Source organism: Phascolarctos cinereus, unplaced genomic scaffold, assembly GCF_003287225.1.
Source record: "Phascolarctos cinereus isolate Bilbo 61053 unplaced genomic scaffold, phaCin_HiC Scaffold_5;HRSCAF=322, whole genome shotgun sequence".
NCBI lineage: Eukaryota > Metazoa > Chordata > Mammalia > Diprotodontia > Phascolarctidae > Phascolarctos > Phascolarctos cinereus.
Genome location: NW_027555958.1, coordinates 414,259,892 through 414,279,260, shown reverse-complemented (window position 1 = coordinate 414,279,260; position 19,369 = coordinate 414,259,892). Strand labels below are relative to the sequence as shown.

The 19,369-nt window shown below is 36.3% G+C and overlaps 1 protein-coding gene across 4 annotated transcripts in view; it reads left to right on the top strand.

Moving 5' to 3' along the window:
- The window catches only part of RABGAP1L (RAB GTPase activating protein 1 like), a 681,088-nt gene that overhangs the window by 24,114 nt on the left and 637,605 nt on the right, over nt 1-19,369 (top strand). The window contains exon 1 of one of the 4 annotated variants that reach the window (XM_078156481.1): nt 6,028-6,045. The exons of the other annotated variants lie outside the window; for them this stretch is intronic. The gene's annotated coding sequence lies outside the window, so the exon portion shown is untranslated. Of the gene's footprint in view, nt 1-6,027; nt 6,046-19,369 lie in introns of those variants that run through there. 4 annotated transcript variants of the gene reach the window in all.

The following is a 19,369-nucleotide window of genomic DNA, read 5'->3' as shown; positions in this document are numbered from 1 at the left end:
TTGTTGATCCAGACTTGTTAGCATGGTCCCTGACGGTAGGTAGGTAGGTAGGTGTCTAGCAGATATCGTGGGCAGGTGCTTTTGGTCATGTTATTTGTGTCAGATAATTCAATTAAAAAGTTATTATTATTATTATTTTTTGTACAGATCATGGGTTGCTAGGGTCAGGTGCTGCAAGTTGGAAGCAGGGGAGCTAGAGTGATTCCTTTCAGGTCAGTCAAGCTAGTGGGAAACATATACTTGGTATCAGTTTTGAATCTTGAGGCTTGTCAGGATGTAATGTCTAGTGTCATGTTCTGGTTATTAATTTGACAGACTGATCTGTTACTCAAGGTGAAGTCAGCCACTTTTCCTAGATACAAAGCATGATGTTTCTTCAGCTAGTCTCTATCTTTTTCTAAATTTTCTTTCTTAAATGGATTTGTCTTCAGTTTTTACCAATTTTAAATTAATTTCTTCCTAGAGGGAGAAATATTTTAAAAAGTTCTTTAGTATAGATTTAATGATAAACCTGTATATATGAGATAATGTTTGTAGTATGGTTAGGGAGATGTTCTAAAACAGGGCTTTTGTGTATAGGGTTAATGATCTCATGGTGTAACAGAAAAGTCCCTAAATAAGACTTTTTTGTAAAAGTTTGTTCTTTAGAAAGGAGTAGGGGTTTGTTATTGTAGAAAATGGGAAGGCCATAATGTTGGATTCTAATATGCTTTTTAGAGTTAGGCAAGTTACTCTATGGTCATCCTGGCTGACCTGAAATAGTCACACAATGGCATAGTTGACTGTGATCAGCTCACATAATTTGTCTAGCTGTAGTTGAATTGATCTGGAAGTGGTTTAGATCTTATGTTAAGACAGTATTTGCTGAATTAGACTGAGTAGTTTACTTGTATCTTAATCTCTTCACATATTTTTGCATGTGTAAAACATGACTTTTCTTCCCTGTAATTGTAAGGGATTCTAGATCTAAGGTTAGTCATGAATAAAGTAGATAGAGCACTGGAATTGGAGTCAGGAAGACCTGGGTTCGAATTATACCTCAGACATTTTCTTATCTTTAAAATGAGGGAGTTGGATTCAGTGACCTGTAAGGTCTCTTTGAACTCCAAATCTACGATTTTGTGATAATCTATGCCGGATTTGAAAAGAATATTCAGTGCAAAGAATCATGGAGTTAGAGCATGGGTAGTCTGGTCTGTGCCCCTCATTTTGCTGATGAGTAAGCTGAGGCCCAGGGAGGTGAAGCAGAATGCGTAAGGGCACACAGGTAGTAAATGTCAGCAAGATTTGAACCCAAGTCTTCTGTCTCTAGAGCTAGTTTTCTTTCCATTGTATCCCCTGGTCTTCCCAATTATTATTGAGCTTATGGATCAATTAGTAATCTGGTCTGGCTTTCTACTTTATTACGGATAAAATGATATTGTTCCCATGTTACAGAAAAAGGCGTCTTCTCCCCTGTAGAAGCTAAGACTTGCTTAGACTCACAAAGTGTTTTTGCCTTCATTCATTTCATCACAATAACTGCTGAGTTTAGTGTGGTAGATGTTGTCTTTGTCCCTGTTTTAGGTTGAGTTCCTAAGAAGGTGAGTGATTTACCCCAGATGACACAGCTAAATGGTTTGGGGGAACCTGAACCCAGTTTTCCTTACTTATGGTTCAGTGCGCTTTACACTGTGTTTTCCTTGTTCTATACATTATATCACTCTTCCTGTACCTTTTAATTTAGGACCAGTTTCGCCTTGGTATTTGACTTCTCTGAGCTTCAACCAATCAACAAGTATTTTTTAAAGCTCTTATATGTTAGGTACCGTTCTTAATTTCTTTATCTCCAAAATGTGAATACCTGTCTCAGTGGTATTGTTGTGAGAATCAAATAAGAGAATTTATAAATGGTAAAACGAATACACTATTAACTGCTACATAATAGGTATCATTATTCATTTCATTATGAGTTTTTGTTTTGAAATTGAATTTCATATCTACTCTGAAAGTGACAAGTATTTGCCTAGTAGCAAATAGGCACCTTTTGAGTATGGAGTATTTAGATTACCAAAGTAAGGAAATGATTCCCATTAATTTGGATGCTATTTTGACCTTTTCTACTCAACTGCTGCTGACTCATACTTCTCTTCTCCTTTTGAGTAGCTCTTGCTTGAAGAGTGAAGCAGGGCAGTGAGCTATAGGTGATTGACATCTAGGGAGACAAGTTCTTAGGTGTTTTCCAGTGGCTATGTGCCAGCCCTTTTAGGGGTGACTCTCTTTCAGAGGTCAGGGAAATGAAAAGAGGAGGGAAAATAGGAAATAAGGACTTGAACTCTTCTGCTTTGAAAGCTGAAAAACTTGGTTGGAAATTTTAGTAAAATTTCAAGGAACATGTATGAATAAAGTGAAATTTATGAAAATTCCCAGCAATTTACTAGTTGTCAAAAAAGAAAGTTGTTATTCTTCAGATAAAACAAAGAATAACTTTTTCTGCCTAGTAATAGTTTTAGTAAGGTATTTTTTTTAACCAAACCTGAGAATAGTATTATTCCTTCTTTTAAATAAGATGCTGTTTAGTTAATAAGCATTTCAGTCAGTAAACATTTGTTAAGCACCTACTGTGTGCTAGATAGTGAGCTAAGTTTTAACTAGGGATATGAGAAAGGCAAAAATACAATCCTTGCTTTCAAGGAGATCACAGGCTAATCAAGGAGACAACATGGAAACAACTATGTATAAAACAAGCTATAGACAGGACATATTGGAAATAATCAGCAGAGGGAAAACACTAGCTTTAAGGGGGATCAGAAAATACTTCTTGTACAAGTTGGGTTGGATTTTAACTGCATCTTGAAGGGAGCCAAGGAAGTTAGGAGGTGGAGCTGAGGAGAAAGAGCATTCCATGAATGGAGGAGGCCAGAGTTGCTGGGATCCCAGTGTACTTGGGGTGGTGGTTGGGTTGCACAGAGTTTAAGGTATAGGAAGCCTGGCAGCGTAGTAGGGGGGCCAGGTTATTAAGGGCCAAAACAGAGGTTTTATATTTGATCCTGGAGGTGATAGTGGAGTTTATTGAGTAGGAGGTGACATGGTTATGCTTTAGGAAGATCACTTTGACCAGTAAGTAGAGGATGAATTGCAGAGGAGAGAGGCTTGTGTCAGGGAGACAAATGAACAAGCTGTTGCTATAGTCCAGGCATGAGGTGATGAGGACCTGAAACAGAGTGGTTGGTGGTAGTGGAGGATGGGAGGAGATTTGTACAGGAAATGTTATTAAGTATTGACAGGCCTTGGCATGGATTGGATGTGAGGGGTGAGAGGAAGTGAGGAGTTAAGAATGACATCTAGATTGTAAGCCTGAGGTACAGGGAGGATGGTGGTCCACTCAATGGTGAAGGAAAGTTAAGAAGAGGGAGGGTTTGGAGATAAAGATAATGAGTTGGACATGTTGAGTTTAATATGTCTATGAAATATCTAATTCTAGATGTCCAGTAAGTGGTTGGAGATGTGATACTGAAGGTCAGGAAAGAAGTTATGTCTGGCTGAATAGATCTGAGAATTCTCAGTATAGAGATGATAATTGAGTCCATAGGAACTGGTGAGATCAAATGAAATAATATAGGGGAGAATAGAAGAAAAGTCCAGCAAAGGAGACTGAGAAAGAGCAGTCAGAAAGGCTGGAGGAGAACTAAGAGTGAGTATTGTCATGAGAGAGTACTAAGGAGAGGAAGGTGAATGTTGTCAGCGGCTGCAGAAAGGTGGAAGAGAATGAGGAGAAAAAAACCATTAGATTTGGCAATTAAGAGATTCTTCATAACTTTGGAGAAAGAAGTTTTAGTTGAATGATGAAGTTGGAAGCTAGACTGTAAAGCATTTTTTAAAAATTAAATTTTATTTTCACTTTCAAATTCCCTCCCTCCCCTACCCATTGAGAAAGCAAGAATAACAAAATTTGTTACAAATACACACACATATATTTAAGCAAAACAAATTCCCATATTAGTCATGTCCAAAAACAAAGTTATGTTTCAGTCTGCACTCTGAGTCCATCACTTCTCTATCTGGAGGTAACATATTTCATCATGAGCCCTCTGGAACTGTGGTTTGTTCCGTTAAGTTTATCAGAGTTGCTAGACCTTTCAAAGTTGTTTCTCTTTTGTTATTGTATAAATTGTTTTCTTGCTTCTGCTTACTTCACTTTGCATCATTTCAAACGAGTCTTCTCAGGTTTTCTGAAACCATGTTCTTCATCATTTCTTACAACGCAGCAGTATTCTGTCACATACAGCATACATTTGTTCAGCCATTCCTTAATTTATAGGCACCCCGAGTTTCCAGTTCTTTGTCACTGAAAAGAGCTGCTATAAATGCTTTTGTATCTATTGGTCCTTCTTTTCTTTCTTTGATCTCTTTGGGGTATAGACCTAGTTGTGGTATTGTTTGTTCAAAGTCTATACATAGTTTAATCGCTTTTTAGGTATAGTTCCAGATTACTTTCCAGAATGGCTGGACCAGTTCATAGGTCCACCAACACAGGCTGTGGAGAGATAAAAAGAGGGTGAGAGGAAAGGAAATGGAGGTTATCAGTTAATTAACAAGCACTTAATAGAACTTTGTGTCAGGCATTGAGCCAGGTGATGAAAAATCAAAGACAAAAAACCCAAACATCCCCTATCCCCAAGGAATTTACGTTTATCAAGGGCAAAGGACATGTACACATACGATATAAATTACATGCAAGGTAAAAAAGTGATTTGGGAGGGTGGTTGTTCATAGCTCAGCGATGTGCTTCTTATGGAGGAGATAGCTAGAGCAGAGCTTTGAAGTAGAGTTTGTTGATCAGGTGAGTGACATGGTCAGACCTTTGTTTTAAGAAGCATCACTTTAAGAAGCAGCTTTGTGGAAGATGGTTTGGAGAGGGGAGAGATTGAAGAAGGGAAACCAATTATGAGTTTGTTATAATGCTATTAGCAAGAGATGATCGGGCCTTGAACTAGGGTGTTCGTAGGGTGAGTGGAGAAAGGATATGAGAGATGGAAAAATAAAATTGAGAAGACTTGACAAATGATTGGATATATGGTGGTTGAAAGAGAAAGAAGAGTTCTGGATGACTTTGAGGATGCATCCATCCTGGGTGTTTGGAAGAATGGAAGTTCTCTCATAGAATAGGGAAGTTAGGAAGAATATTGGGTTTGGGGCTAAGATAATGAATTCTATTTTAGCCATGTTGGGGTGGAGATGTCTGTGGACATTCAGTGGATGTGTCTAATAGGCAATTGGTCAGTCAGAAAGAAAGATTGCTGCATAGTTTACTAAATCCATGGTAGCTGAGTCCATCACAGAGGATGTAGAGAGAGAAGAGGACCCAGGGCAAAGCCTTGAGGTACACCCACAGTAAGAGGGGTGGATGAGGATTCAGCAAAGGAGACTGAAAATGGTAGAGTTGTACATTTAAATTGTCACTCCAAACTTTCTTTTTCACTTTTGGTTTTTTTTTAATTTTTAATTTTTATTTTTTTTAGGCAATTAGGGTTAAGTGACTTGCCCAGGGTCACACAGATAGTAAGTGTCAAGTGTTTGGTCTGAGGCCGGATTTGAACTCATTTACTCCTGACTTCAGGGCTGGTGCTCTATCCACTCTTTTTCACCTTTGTTAAAGTAAACATGTATTTATATAGTTGACCATGTGTGAATACTATTTTGTATTCTGTTTTCCCCTTCCTCCCCCCCACTTAACTGCTAGAAACATATCAATGTGGCCTATATTCTTGTCATTTGGAATAGCTGATTTTTAAAGTACTCTTTGCATAGCCATGAAGTTTTCCATTCGACTCATGAAGTTTGTGTAGCTTTTTCCCTGTTTGGGGTTATTTAGGTTGTTTCCAGTTTATGCTATTCCAAATAGTACTTATTCAGATATCTTTATTAAATTATTTATTTTAGGTTTTTTCCTTTGAACATATTCCCCAAAATGGAATGATTGGATCAAAGGTTAAGAGTAGTTTTGTTCATATATTAGGCATTGCCAGATTGCTCTCCAGCAAGCTAAACATTTCCTGTGACTCAGTAAGTATACCTGCTTTATAGTTTCACCCAAATTTTGAAAAATTGTTTGTTAAGTGCATACTGATTCCTTAAAGTTTTAATTTGTGTTTCTTTGATTGTTAGACTTTATATTTTTCCATGTGATTATTTTTTGTCTTTATTTAATCCTATGTAAATTGTTTCTTTTAGTAGAATCTGGGTATTGCCTTTACTGAAATAATTGATACAGATAGTAAACCTGTTCTGGGAACATGTTTATTGATATTCTTAGCCAGAAATTCTGCCAAAAGAAAAATATTACTTTGTCAAGGACATTGGGGTTTTATATTAAATATTACATTTTTATCTTTGGAAATATTGGTCATCTTACTAAGTTTTCTCATCCAAGAGTATGACATCTTTCTCTTTAAGTTAGAGTTTTGTAATTTTCTTTGAATAATTCAGTGACATCCAAAGCTATAGTAATAACCAAGTATTTAAAAAATCTCTATTCTAACTGATATCTGTTTCTGTTTTGTTTTCTAGTTATGTGTTACTAGTATATAAAAATACTTATTGATTTGTCACATACCCAGCTGAGAACTTATTGTTTACCTCTAGCAACTTTTGATTAACATCTTTGGATTTTCTGATTATATGATCATAAATCTACAAAAAGTATAATTGTTTTTGTACATAAAAATAATTTTCCTCTCTTATAGTTATTTCCAGCATTTCTAATGCTAGCCTTGTTTTATTCCTGTCTGTAAAGGGAATGACTCAAGTGCATCTCCATTATGTCTAATGGTGGTTTGTAATACATACTTCTAAAATGTTAACAAAGAAACACACCTTACCTAATTAAAAATTAATTATGGATATTGCATTTATTGAATGTTTTCTTGAAAATAATTTTTTAACTCGCTTTCTTGTTAACATTGCAGTTGCTATTTTCCCACCGTTCTATACTATCTTTGTATTTCAGGTACACATGTTATTTGGTCAAAAGGAATAATTAAAAATATTTGTTAGATTTTATTTAGAAGGTTTGCTGTATCTATTGCTTGAGAATAACTTGTAATTTTCCCTTTTGGTATTGACCCAGTGTGGTGTGGGGCTAAAAATAATAGAAAAAGACTTGGAAGTCATTGAAAAAGGGCTTTAAGGTTTACATATTATTTCACTTGATAACAAAAGCTCTTTGAAATAGGTATAGTACATGTATTATCTTTATTTTACAAAAGAGGAAACTGAGGTTCGAAAAAGCTGAGTTACTTCCCATGGTCACATGGCTGCTAAATGTTAGTGGTGGGATTTTAGCCCATGTCTGTCCTGCCTCCTCTTTCCAGTATACCACGCTGCTCTTAGCTTTTCTGTGTTTTGCAGTTGTTTATGTAAAATAATTATAGGAATTATTTGTACTTTAGAAATTCTTCAATTTCTCTCCTGGGCCCAGATGCCTTTTGAGAGGCAGGCAGGGAGGGTGAGGGAAGGATGAGGAATTCCTCGGTAACTTACTTCTTCACTGTTGTTGGTCTATTGATGTTCTGTGCTTTAGACCCAGTGATACAATCTCACATAGAAACAGAAGCCACTAAACAATACATAAGATGCCAATGGGCTGCATATTGACTTAGAAAACCACCTATTAACATTATGCATGTTCTGTTGTATTTTTATTTATTTTGTTAAATATTTTCCAGTTACAGTTTTTTTTTTTTTTGCTTTTTGGTGAGGCAGTTGGGGTTAAGTGACTTGCCCAGGGTCACACAGCTAGTAAGTGTCAAGTGTCTGAGGCCATATTTGAACTCAGGTCCTCCTGACTCCAGGGCTTGAGGTCTATCCACTGTGCCACCTAGCTGCCCCTCCAATTACATTTTAACCTAGTTCAGGGTGAACTCAGTAGGGTTGTGAAGTGCATGTTTTACACCTCTACCACTTTGTTCCAGTCTTAGTATTTTATATTTCTGGAAGTGGTCGTCAAATTTATTAACATATAGGTTGCTTAAAATGCTATTTTCTTGGTTTTTTGTTGTTGTTGTTGCTTCTGGGCAATGGAGTTAAGTGATTTGCCCAAGATCACACAGCTAATAAGTGTTATGTATCTCAGGCCAGATTTGAACTCGGGTCCTTCCAACTCCAGGGCCGGTGCTCTATTCATTAAAATTCTGTTTTCAATTAAAAGAAAGCTTTTGTGTTAGATCTTTTATCTCTTTTTTGATTGTTAATCTACAGTTTCTTTTTATTTGTTGTTCAATTTTTAAAGTTAATTATTGGTTTTATTTGTCATTTCATTTAATCAACAAACATTTAAGTGTTGACTATGTGCTAGGTGGCATGCTAAGAGACTGTGGAGTACAAAGACAAAAATGAAAGAGTCTCTGCCCTCTAGGAATTTATATTCTCTTGGGAGAGAGATGTTCATCTAGAAGTATATACAAATCACAAGAAATAGGGATGGGATCTCAGATTTCATTTTTAACAGGAACTCTCAGAGGAGAAAACTCCCTCTACCAATGTAGGTCAGTATTTTTTAATGCAATTTACGTAGAACATGCTTGAAGAACATCCATTTCAAAAGGTTCAAAAGGTTCAATAGCTGTATTTTTAAATTTCTCTTTTTGTTTATATTTGCTCTATTACTTTTCCCTCCTCTTTTGACTCAGTAGTTTTGTTCTCTTGAGTTCTTTAAGTAGAAACCTAATACATAATTTATACCCACATGTATAGGCATGCTTCATTTTATCATGCTTTGCAGATTTTGTGTTTTTTACAAATCAAAAGTTTGTGCAACTCTCACATTGTGGCATATTCTCACATTGTGTCTCAGTGTCACATTTTGGTAATTCTAGCAATATTTCAAACTTTTTCATTATTATTATATCTTATTTATGGTGATCTATGATCTATGATATTACTATTCTAATTGTTTTGGGGCACCACAAACCACACCCACATAAGATGGCAAACTTAATTGATAAGTGTTGTATGTTTTGCCTGTTCTGCCAAGAGAAAATGCTTTCCAACCTCATGCCTCTGGAACCAATATTGATCATTGCATTTCACCAGAATTTTGTTAATGTTTTAGGGTTGTCTTCATTTACATTGTTGTAGTCACATGTATTTTCCTTCAAAGTTTTGCTTTCTTTGCCCTTTTCCAATTTATATAATTTTCCTATGCTTCTCAGAATTTTTCATATTTGTTATTCCTTACTCTGCAATAATATTCATTAACATTTGTGTATTATAATTTGTTAATCCTTCAGTAGATGAGCACCTGCTTTGTATCCATTTTTTGCTGTTACAGAAATGCATACATATGTTTTGGTATATATGAGACCTTTCTGTCACTGGTTGTCTTGGGATTGATCATTTGCCCAGTAGTGGAATTACTGAGTTAAAGGTATTAGTAATTATTAACTTTTTACTCATAACCCCCCCCTTTTTAGAATAGTTGGACTAAAATGATATAATTGGAAAATAAAATTGTATTAAGTTTCTCACCTAAGGACCTCATTTCTAAGATGTATAAAGAATTGATTTAAATTTATAAGAATAAGCACTATTCTCCAGTTGATTAATGGTCAAAATATATGAATAGGCTGTTTAGTGAAGAAATCCAGGCTATTGATAGCCTTGTGAGAAATACTCCAAATCACTAGTGATTAGAGAAATGCAAATTAAAGCAACTCTCAGGTTCTTACATCTCTCAAATTGGCAAAGTTGGCAAAAAAGTAAAATGACAACAGTTGGAGGAGCTGGAGAATAGGAACATTAATAATATACTGTTGGTAGATCTGAGAGTTGATGTAGCCATTATGGAAAGCAGTTTGGAACTAGGCCCTCAAGTCACCAGATTGCAAAATGTTTGACCCAGTTTATTGATATTACTTCTTAGGACTACACCTAAAGAGGTCAAAGAAAGAGCCAACACTCTTCCACATCAACTATTTCTTCTTCCTTAATTTTTGCTAATTTGGGAGGTATCAGAGTTGTTATCTTAAGAGTTGTTTAAAATATACTTTTACTAGTAATTTGAAGCATTTTTCATATTATTGTTGATAATTTGTATTTCTTCGTTGAAAACTATTTGTCCTTTAACCACTTCTTTACTGGGGAAAAGCTATCAGTATTACACATTTATTTATATTATATATCCCTATAGATTTCAGAAGTCAGATTTTTATATATGATCAGTATGTATTGGACATTTGAAATGAGTGTATTCTCTTGACCTACAATTAATTTCTCTTACATGTCTATTAATTTTAGTTTTTTATTGTATTTTTTAGCTCTATTTTTCCCCCTACTTGATAGATGTGTTCTGATACTGAAGTGTTGGTCTCCAATTTTTGTATTTCTATTTTTTTTATTTCTGTAGTTTTTTCTATTTCTGTATTTTGCTGTTATTAGGGACATTTAAAATATTTGAGTCTTTAGATTTTCATTGTTTAATGTAATTCTATCATTGTGTGGTATTCTTATATGTTCTCTTAGTATATTTTACTGTGACATTTGCTTTTTCTGATACTGTTGTTATTCCTGCCGTTCCTGTTTTGCTGAGGTATAACTTATCTTTTAACTTTCTTACTCTATTTATGTGTGATGCTTTTTATATATGCTAATCAGAAGATTTTTTATTTTATTTCTTAATGTCATATATGGTCCTTTTTCTTTTTATAGAAGAAATCAGCCTTTCTACATTTAATGTCATAATTAATAGATGAGAAGGGAAAAGGAATAAGCATTTATTAAATGCTAACTGTGTGGCAGGTACTTTAAGTGCTTTACAAATATTATCTCATTTGATTCTCACAACGTCCCTGTGAAGTAGGTGGTATTATAAATTCCACCTGATAGTTGAGGAAACTGAGGCAGAGGTTGAATGACTTGCTCAGGACCATACAGCTAATAAGCATTTGATGCTGGATTTGAACTTGAACTTGCATGGGCAGGTTTGGGTACCCAGGGAGCAACCAGTGCTTAGGGTTCTCGGGATAGCTGGGTGGGTGACTGCTCCTAACATTGTGGCTCATGAATCCCTACTAGTGTACTTCTTATTGACAGTCAGCTAGTACATTCAGTTAATTCTTTAAAAAAAATTTTTTTATTGATATTTACAGATTACCCCTTGTCTGTGAGAGAGCTTTTTTTATAACCATTAAGGAAAACAGCGGTACACTGACTTCATGTGAAAGTAGGCATAATGTTTACATCTTTAGCACCCAGTCTCTCCAGATTTTTTTTTTAAAGAAAAGACATTTATTCAAATGGCATAGTAAGAAGTGTAGTTACAAAACATTGATTCCTTTCCCCCTCCCCCATTAGGTATAGTTTCTCATAGTGTCCAGAAGGGAAAGAGTGGGAGGGATAACACTTGTAGGGAGCACATTTGGCCAGGGCAAATTACAACTCTGGCTTCAGTGGCTCTTTTTTTTTTTTTCCCTGAAGTGCCCTTGTAAAGTTCAGGGGTAGGATGTTGGTGATGGATGTGTTTCTACATTGTTAGTCTGAACTGGCTCCTCACCCAGTATGGTGGCTCAGCTGGTCAGATTCCTTGCAGGGCTTAGGATATCTTTTCTGGTTTAGGCCAAACAAGATTTCTTGGCTGCCAGGATGGTGCTGTAGCAAGGCTTAGCAGGAAGACAAGGCACTGTGTCTCTGCTGATCAGTTGAACTACTGAACTCCCTTGGTACTATCGTTGATGATCAGCTGCAGTCTCTACCTTTAGCCTTTGGCTCAGCTATGCTCCTTCTGTTGAGGTCTTAACAGTGTTCTTTTTTAGCTGGAAGTCTATTTGTGCTCTTTCAGAAAGGTGAGATCTTACACTAGGATTGGCCTTTGAGGGCTCTGAGGTTTGTCACCTCCCAGGGAAGTGAGAGGTATAGCCTTTCCTGTATGACATTCATTCCTGGTTTAGAGTTCAGTTCCCTTGGTGAGGGACTTTACCTTTACTTTTGGTGACCAGCCCATTATATTTACATGATTCTTGTTGGGGTCTTATGCAAATGAGTAGTTAGGGTCATTGATACTGAGGCAGTCTGTGTTCTTGGGCAAGTTCATTGATCTTGTGGGCCTTTTTATATAATTGAATTATTCAAAATCTCTGATGCCTTACTTGGTATAAATGCTTCATTACACTCAAAAAGGATTTACCTTTACTTTTCATTTCTTGTCTTTGCCCCTTATGGCCTTCAAATTTGTTGAAGTCTAAACTAGATACATCCTTGAAATTAGTTTGTGTAGAACATTTTAAACTAGATCAGAAAACCTTACTTAGTCTCATTATTTTTCCAATATTTTTACATAAATATATTATAAAAAATTTCCTTATTTATTTTCTATAAGCAACTTATTTTGAAAGTGATGAGAAATTTAGATTTGATGGTTAGTTTCCCTCATAGAACTTCCTTGTTGTATGCAGGGAACAGATACGACCGAGGCATATGTAGGTACCAGAAGTCCTGCTGTCTGGCATTCCTTCTTCCCTTATTGATGAATGCCTCACCTATCCCACTTTCATGTGGGACCTGACATACTTGACTTAGTTCCATGCTACCCTGCTATCTCAGCCAGCTTATTCTCCTTGCTTCTTTCCAGTTCTGAAACAAGAATTAAATCAGTGCTGTCAGTTGATTCTTTTTATAGCTCTTTTCACTGTCCCTGTAACTTTTATACCTTTCTCTAGCTACCACTCTACTGTATATGTTGTATTTCCTTGTTAGAATGGAAGCTCCTTGAGGACAAGGAACTTTTTACTTTTGTATTTGTATCTGTAGCACCAGTGTAGTACTTGGCACATAGTAAATGTTTAATACTTCCTTTTTAAATTCATGTTAGGAGAGGCCCATAAAACAATAGGGTTTTTGGATTATCTTGAGAATAAATGAATGATAAAATGTTAATGTAAATTCTTTTTTTTTTGAGGGGATTAGAATCTATAGGTAACTCTTAATGTAAATAAAGCTATTATTCTCTGTCATATTTTCTTAGAAAGTTGCTTGGGACCCTGGGAAGTCAGTGACTTTCCCAAGGTTACACAATTAGTGTGAGTCTGAGATTAGACTTGAACACAGTTTTCTTGATTCCCAGGCCAGTTCTCTGGTTACTACAACTAACTGATTTTTATGTTAATGTAATAATAGTGCTATTAACGAACAAGAATGCCACCATGTAAGAGCCCAGAAATATTCCTTTAGCATTGTTTAACTTTAATGAGGTCCTTATTTAGGTGTAGTGTCCAGTTTTATTATCTTAAGGGAGATAGGAAGAAAGTAGATAAAATTCAGAGAAGAAAAAAAAGAAACCATTCTGTCTTTCAGGGGTCCAGTCAATTGCCTTTCTTTGTATCCCCATCCCTTAGCACTGTGCCTGGCATTCGCTAAGTGCTTAATAGATGCTTGTTGACCGACAAAGACAGGTGCATTAGTTTGTAAAAGAGATTAGTAATTGACTTAAGTTTTCATAATTTTGGAGAATAATTATTTCAAGGAGTATGCTGACCAGTTCCTGTCCACAGAAGAGGAAATTGGTTTAGATTGCAGCAAGAGGGTTTAGTTAGAGATAAAGAAGTGCTTCCTGACTAAGAGTAATTAAATACCAGAAAAGAATATAAAGGGAAGTGGACTAGGGCAACATTTTCAATAAAAAAAAAATGAAGAAATGAAAGAGCTAGAGGCACAAATCTCAGCTTCAGAAATGAGCACACACTGATGAAACTTTGGAAGATGAAAAGTGCTTTGAGGTTTGAAGATTTCATAGCTTATAAAATTAGGATTTTTTTTTTAGGATGGCTTAAGCAAACTGTTGTTAATGAAATTAATGAATAGTGAAACAGTCAAATTAATCAACAGAGGGTGTTATTCATACTGTTTGAAAAGGAGACCTGTTGAATATTCACCACTGCTTAATATTAATATACACTATTCTTAATTTCTGTACATATACTAAGACACAGTATTTAAGATATGCAAATGTCAACTCTTAATAAATTAGTTGACTGAATATTTTTCAGGCATCTTTGGGCGTAGACTAGCAGGAATCAAAGATGAGATGATATAGGAAATGCGGAGTTACACTGTGAAGGGGAAAAATTCCTGGTTGGTGAAACATACTAAAGGAAATGGAAACACTATTTCAGTAAATTTAGTTTAGGGAAAAAAAAATCTTCAGATAGTATGAGCTGTGACTTTTCTCTAGAAACTATGCTGGCATGTCCCTGCTCAGAATTCCCCTCAGAATTCTCAGTGATTCCCCATTGCCTTTAGGTTCAAATCCAAACTCTTTGGTCTTGCATGTGAAGGTCTTCTACAGTTTGACCTCATTCATCCTTTTCCACTGTTTCCCAATTTTTCAGCTCACTGTAGGCCAATCTCTTGGATGTCTCTAGAATAGGCCAGCCTGTTTGTTTACTGATACTGTTTCTCTTACTCTAAATGCTTTGCCTACCATTCTTTACTTATTTTTCAAGGCTTGTCTCTGTCAAGAAGTTCTTCTAAATGGAACCATTTGATGTCCTGTCTTCCAGAAATCTGTCATTTGTTATTCTCTGAGTTACTAATTGGATTGTAAATCCTGTACTGCTTTGCATCATTACCTAAATTTATGTGCTTGTGCTTTATCTAACTGGGTTGTAAAGTTTTTTTGTGTGTGTATTGGATCCATATTATATGTTTCTGCTTTCTCCTCTCCCTAATGATGCTGACAGTCCCAGTCTTTTTTGTAAAATAGAATCTGAACAAATATTTGTAAATGAATGAAAAAAATTGCGTAACGGCATTACTGTCAGAGAAGTTGCTCAAAGGTGAATGGCACCCCTGCATTCACTGAATAGGTAAGGAAAGAAATAGAGTTATGTGGTTTGTGAACATACTTATAAGGGAACACTTGGCAAAATTAAGAAGTTCAAACTCAAAAAGACATAACAGGGACTGTTCCATTTTGCTCCCCCAAGCACCTTGGACAGTCTATTCCTGGGGATGGCTGCTTAATAAATGCTTGAATTTCATAGAATAGGTGCTTAATAAATATTTGGATTGAATTGAATGTGCATTATGAATCCATTCATTTTGTAAGTTACATAAATGGGCTGTATTCCATTAGTAATAATGGAGGGAAGGACAGTTCACGTTAAAAAGATTATCTATGGCATGGAGGCTGAAATAAGAATAAGCAAAAGTACACAAAACTATTTTTTTTCAAGTTTTTTTTCTTTTTAACATTCTTTAAAAATTTTTTTTGAGTTCCAAATTTTCTCCCTCCCAAAATAAAGGTATTTTTAAAAAATAAAAATCTGAGATGGCAACATCTGTAACTAGGTATATAACTTAGGAGCACATCACTCAACTTGTGCTTACTGTGGTATAGTGGAAAGAATGTTGGGAGCCAGGTGATGTGGCTTCGAGTTTCTTCTTTGCCATGAACTGACTGTGTGACCTCCGATGGTAATTTGCAATCCATAGTAGCTTTACCTCTTTGGACATCAGTTTTCTTATTTATGAGATTGAGGAGTTTGTAGACTATTTCTAAGGTCCTTTTGATCTCTAATAATCTATGGTTTTGAATACTTGAAATGTGCCCTACCATGCTATTTCCTATGGAAAAAACAAGAACTATAAGATTTGATCTCTGTCCTTAAAATAGTTTGTAATTGAGTTAAGGCGGCACAACTGATGTGCATGGAAAAAAGTGACTAATAGTACAGTAGTTTATGTGTAATAGGAATTGAAAAAAAGGAGGGATCACTGTGGACTTGAACAGTGGTTCCTTGCTAAAGACTTGAGTTGGTGTCTGTTTTATGGGCATCAGATTATCAGGACTAAACATATATAAATTTGTACAGTAGGATTAAATGAAATTATACAACAGGATATATTGAAATTATACATGGTTTATGGGGGTGGAATCAAGAGTCAAACGGATCTTGGCTGGTAGCAACAATGGCCCAGGTCGGGGCTGAAAGTATTTTATGCAAATGGAGCCCAGAAATAGCGGTTGTAGAAAAGGTCCACATACAGTAGCTGTTGACTAGTACACGTTATAATTTGCTTTTTTATTTTTGGTGATCCCCCATACCAGACCTGTGGGGTTAAATTTCACATTTTTTTTTCCTGTAACGTTGGTCACTTCTGCTTCTGTCATTTACGTGTAGACATGGCCTAGGTTCATAACGTTGTGGTACTTTACATTTTCCTTTACACCATGTATGCATTCAACTACCAGATCTTATTAATTTTATCTCCACAACATCTCTCACATCCACGAACTTTTCTCCATTCAACCTCTTACATAATTCCCCTTCTCTGTTGTTATATGGCCACCATATTCGTTTAAGCCCTCATCACCTCTTACCTGGACTATTGCTATAGACTTCTGATTGGTCTGCATTTCTCACAGTTGTTCTGTCTCCAATCCATACACCATGTACCTGACAAGTGATATTCCTAAAGTATAGGTCTGACCATGTCACACTGAAGTTAAGAAACTCCAATGTCTCTCACTGTCAGTGTGACAGTGACAGTCATTCCAGAGACTTCCTATTGTTTTTTGTATCAAATATAAATTCCTTTGGCATCTAGAACCCTTCACTATTAATCAAGTATTTATTAAGTACTTATGATGTACCAGGAACATAATATGATAGAAGTACAAAGAAGAAAACAATCCCTACACACAAGGAACTTACATGCTAAGGTTGGGGAGGGACAACAAACAAGTATATATAAAAATATACAGCATGAATATAAAGGTAACATATATAAAATCTATATAGTAATTAAATACACAGTAAAGAAGGGGAATTCCAGCTCTGTATCTTCTACTTTCTGCTGGATGTACCATAAGCATTTGAAACTCAGCATGTCTAAATCAGAATTCATTATCTTTGCCTCCGTACCCAACCTAATGTCCTGGTTAAGGATACCATTATTATTTCAGTATACTAGACTCACAATCTTGGAGTCATTCTTAAGTCTTCATTTTCTATTACCTCAAATATTTAATCAGTTACTAAGTCTTGTTGAATCTATGTCCATAACCTTTCTCCCATCCATCTTTTTCTCTATTCACGTGGCCATCACCCTAGGTCAGCCCCTCATCAGTAGACTATGAGCTTCTTGAGGGCAAGGACATTTTCACTTTTGTATTTACATCCCTTAGATATATAGGCACTTAAATGTTAATTAATTGACTCCAGGAATCAGTAGAGACAAATGTACAAATACTTGGAAGTGGGAGAGAACATAAAAAGATTGGAAACAGTAGTCTAGTTTGACTAAAATGTACAGTGGGTAAAGAAGAGAATGGAATAAAATTATAAAGGTAGGTTGGAGCCAGATGACTCGGATGCCAAGCTAAGAAGCTTGTATTTATTTATTTATTTTGGGTAACCAGCCAAGTAGCCACTGAAGATCTTCAGTATTTCTCATCGGCAAAATGTTGGACCAGACCTTATGGACTTAAAATGACGATCTTTCCACTCTGGCCTTTTTGATGTTTCCGGTACATGATATTTCTTTTCTTTTCTTCCTTTTTTAATTATTTATTTATTTTTAGTTTTCAGCATTCACTTCCACAGGATTTTGAGTTCCAAATTTTCTCCCCGTCTCTCCCCTCCCCCCACCCCAAGATGGCTTGCATTCTGAATACCCTTTCCCCCAATCTGCCTTCTTGTAGCCCCTCCCCCTTCTATTTTCCTGTAGGCAGTATAGGTTTCTATACCCCATTGCCTGTATCTTATTTTCCAGTTACACCGTACGTGATATTTCTGTCTTCTACTCTTGTGCCTTTGTTTTCAGAAGTAGACTGTTATGTTTGGAATGTTCTCCCTTCTTGCCTCTGTCTCTTAGAGTAAAGTGATTAGATGCGTACATTAGGAAGGCTGCTTTGGTAGCTGTTTAAAGGATCGATTGGAACAAGGAAAGTCTGTATACACAGAGGCCAATTTTGAACAAAAATGGTCAATATGAATAGAAGGAAGGGAGGTAAAAATCAATAGGACCTGATAGCTGTTAAAGGAGGTTAGGGAGAGAGAACAATGGAAGCAGAACCCTAGGTTTTGAGCCTCGGTGATGAGAAGAATGGTGGCACCATCAGTAGAAATAGGAAAGTTAGGTGGAGAGAAGTTTTGGGGTAAGATGATGACTTCAGTTTTAGACATGTTGAGTTTGAATTGCCAATGGGACATTGAGGTGTGAGATGTTGAGTAGGCAATTGGAAATAAAATACTGGACCTGGAGCATGAGGTTGTGGACTAGAAAAGGGGCACACATTTTACCATCAGCTGCCTAGAGGTGATTATTGAAGCTGTGAGAGTGAGATTTCAAAGAAGAGTGTAGAGGGAGAAAAAAAGGAAGGCCAAAGACAAGACTATATGGAAATACCCACAGTTAGAAGAGTGAAAGAAATCTGGGAAGGAAACTGAGAAAGGATGATTCAGAGAAGTAGGAAGAACATCAAGAAAGGGCAGTGTCATCAAAGCCAGGAGAGAAGCTAGTGTTCATTGTTCAGAGAGTAGTTAGCACAATTCAGTTCTACGGAAAGGTTAGGGATGAAGACTTAGAAGAAGCCATTGAAATGCACATTAAGGAGGTCCTTGATGACCTAGGAGAGGGCAATTTTAGGAGAGTAATAGAAAAAGAAGCCAGATTGTGGGGGTGAATATGATGTTTTCCTAGAAGTTAAGCAGTGGAGGAGGGGGGATGAAAAGAAGATATTAGTTAAAGGGAGAAGAGGTAGTAAGAATAAGAGAGAACGAGAGTGATTGAGAGAAAGTGAGAGTGAGATAGAGAGAGAGAGAGAGAGAGAGAGAGAGAGAGAGAGAGAGAGAGAGAGAGAGAGAGAAGAGGAAGAAGAGAAGTCTGAACGTGTTTGCTGGCAGAGGGGAAGAAGCCAGTAGAGAGGGAGAGTTGACCTTAGAGTAGCTATAATCAAGGGCATAGGTAGAGGATTTAGGTTTGGGAAGGAGGAGGGCAGATTGATTCTCTGAAATCAGAGGGCTAGGGGAGAGGATTGGAGATAATAACAGAACAGTTTCAAGGTGTGGAATAGGGGAGATAAGGGAATTTATGTTTTATTGCTTTAGTTTTCTCAGTAAAGGGAGGAGATGAGACTGAGCCTGAGAACAGGGGAGTAAAACTTAATGTTGAATATTGTAGGGGATAAGGACCTGTTTCACAGCAGCATCTGTGGGTGGCATTAGGGCCTTGGATTACTCAACAGTGGTTTAAATTTTTAAAAGTGGAAACATTTAGCAAAATAAAAAGTCTCTTGTTATGACTTATGGTTTATACCATTGTGACATTTGCAAGTTTTCAGTTTAGTCATATGGATTTTTTTTTGTCATCATATGAAAGCATTGTGATATGG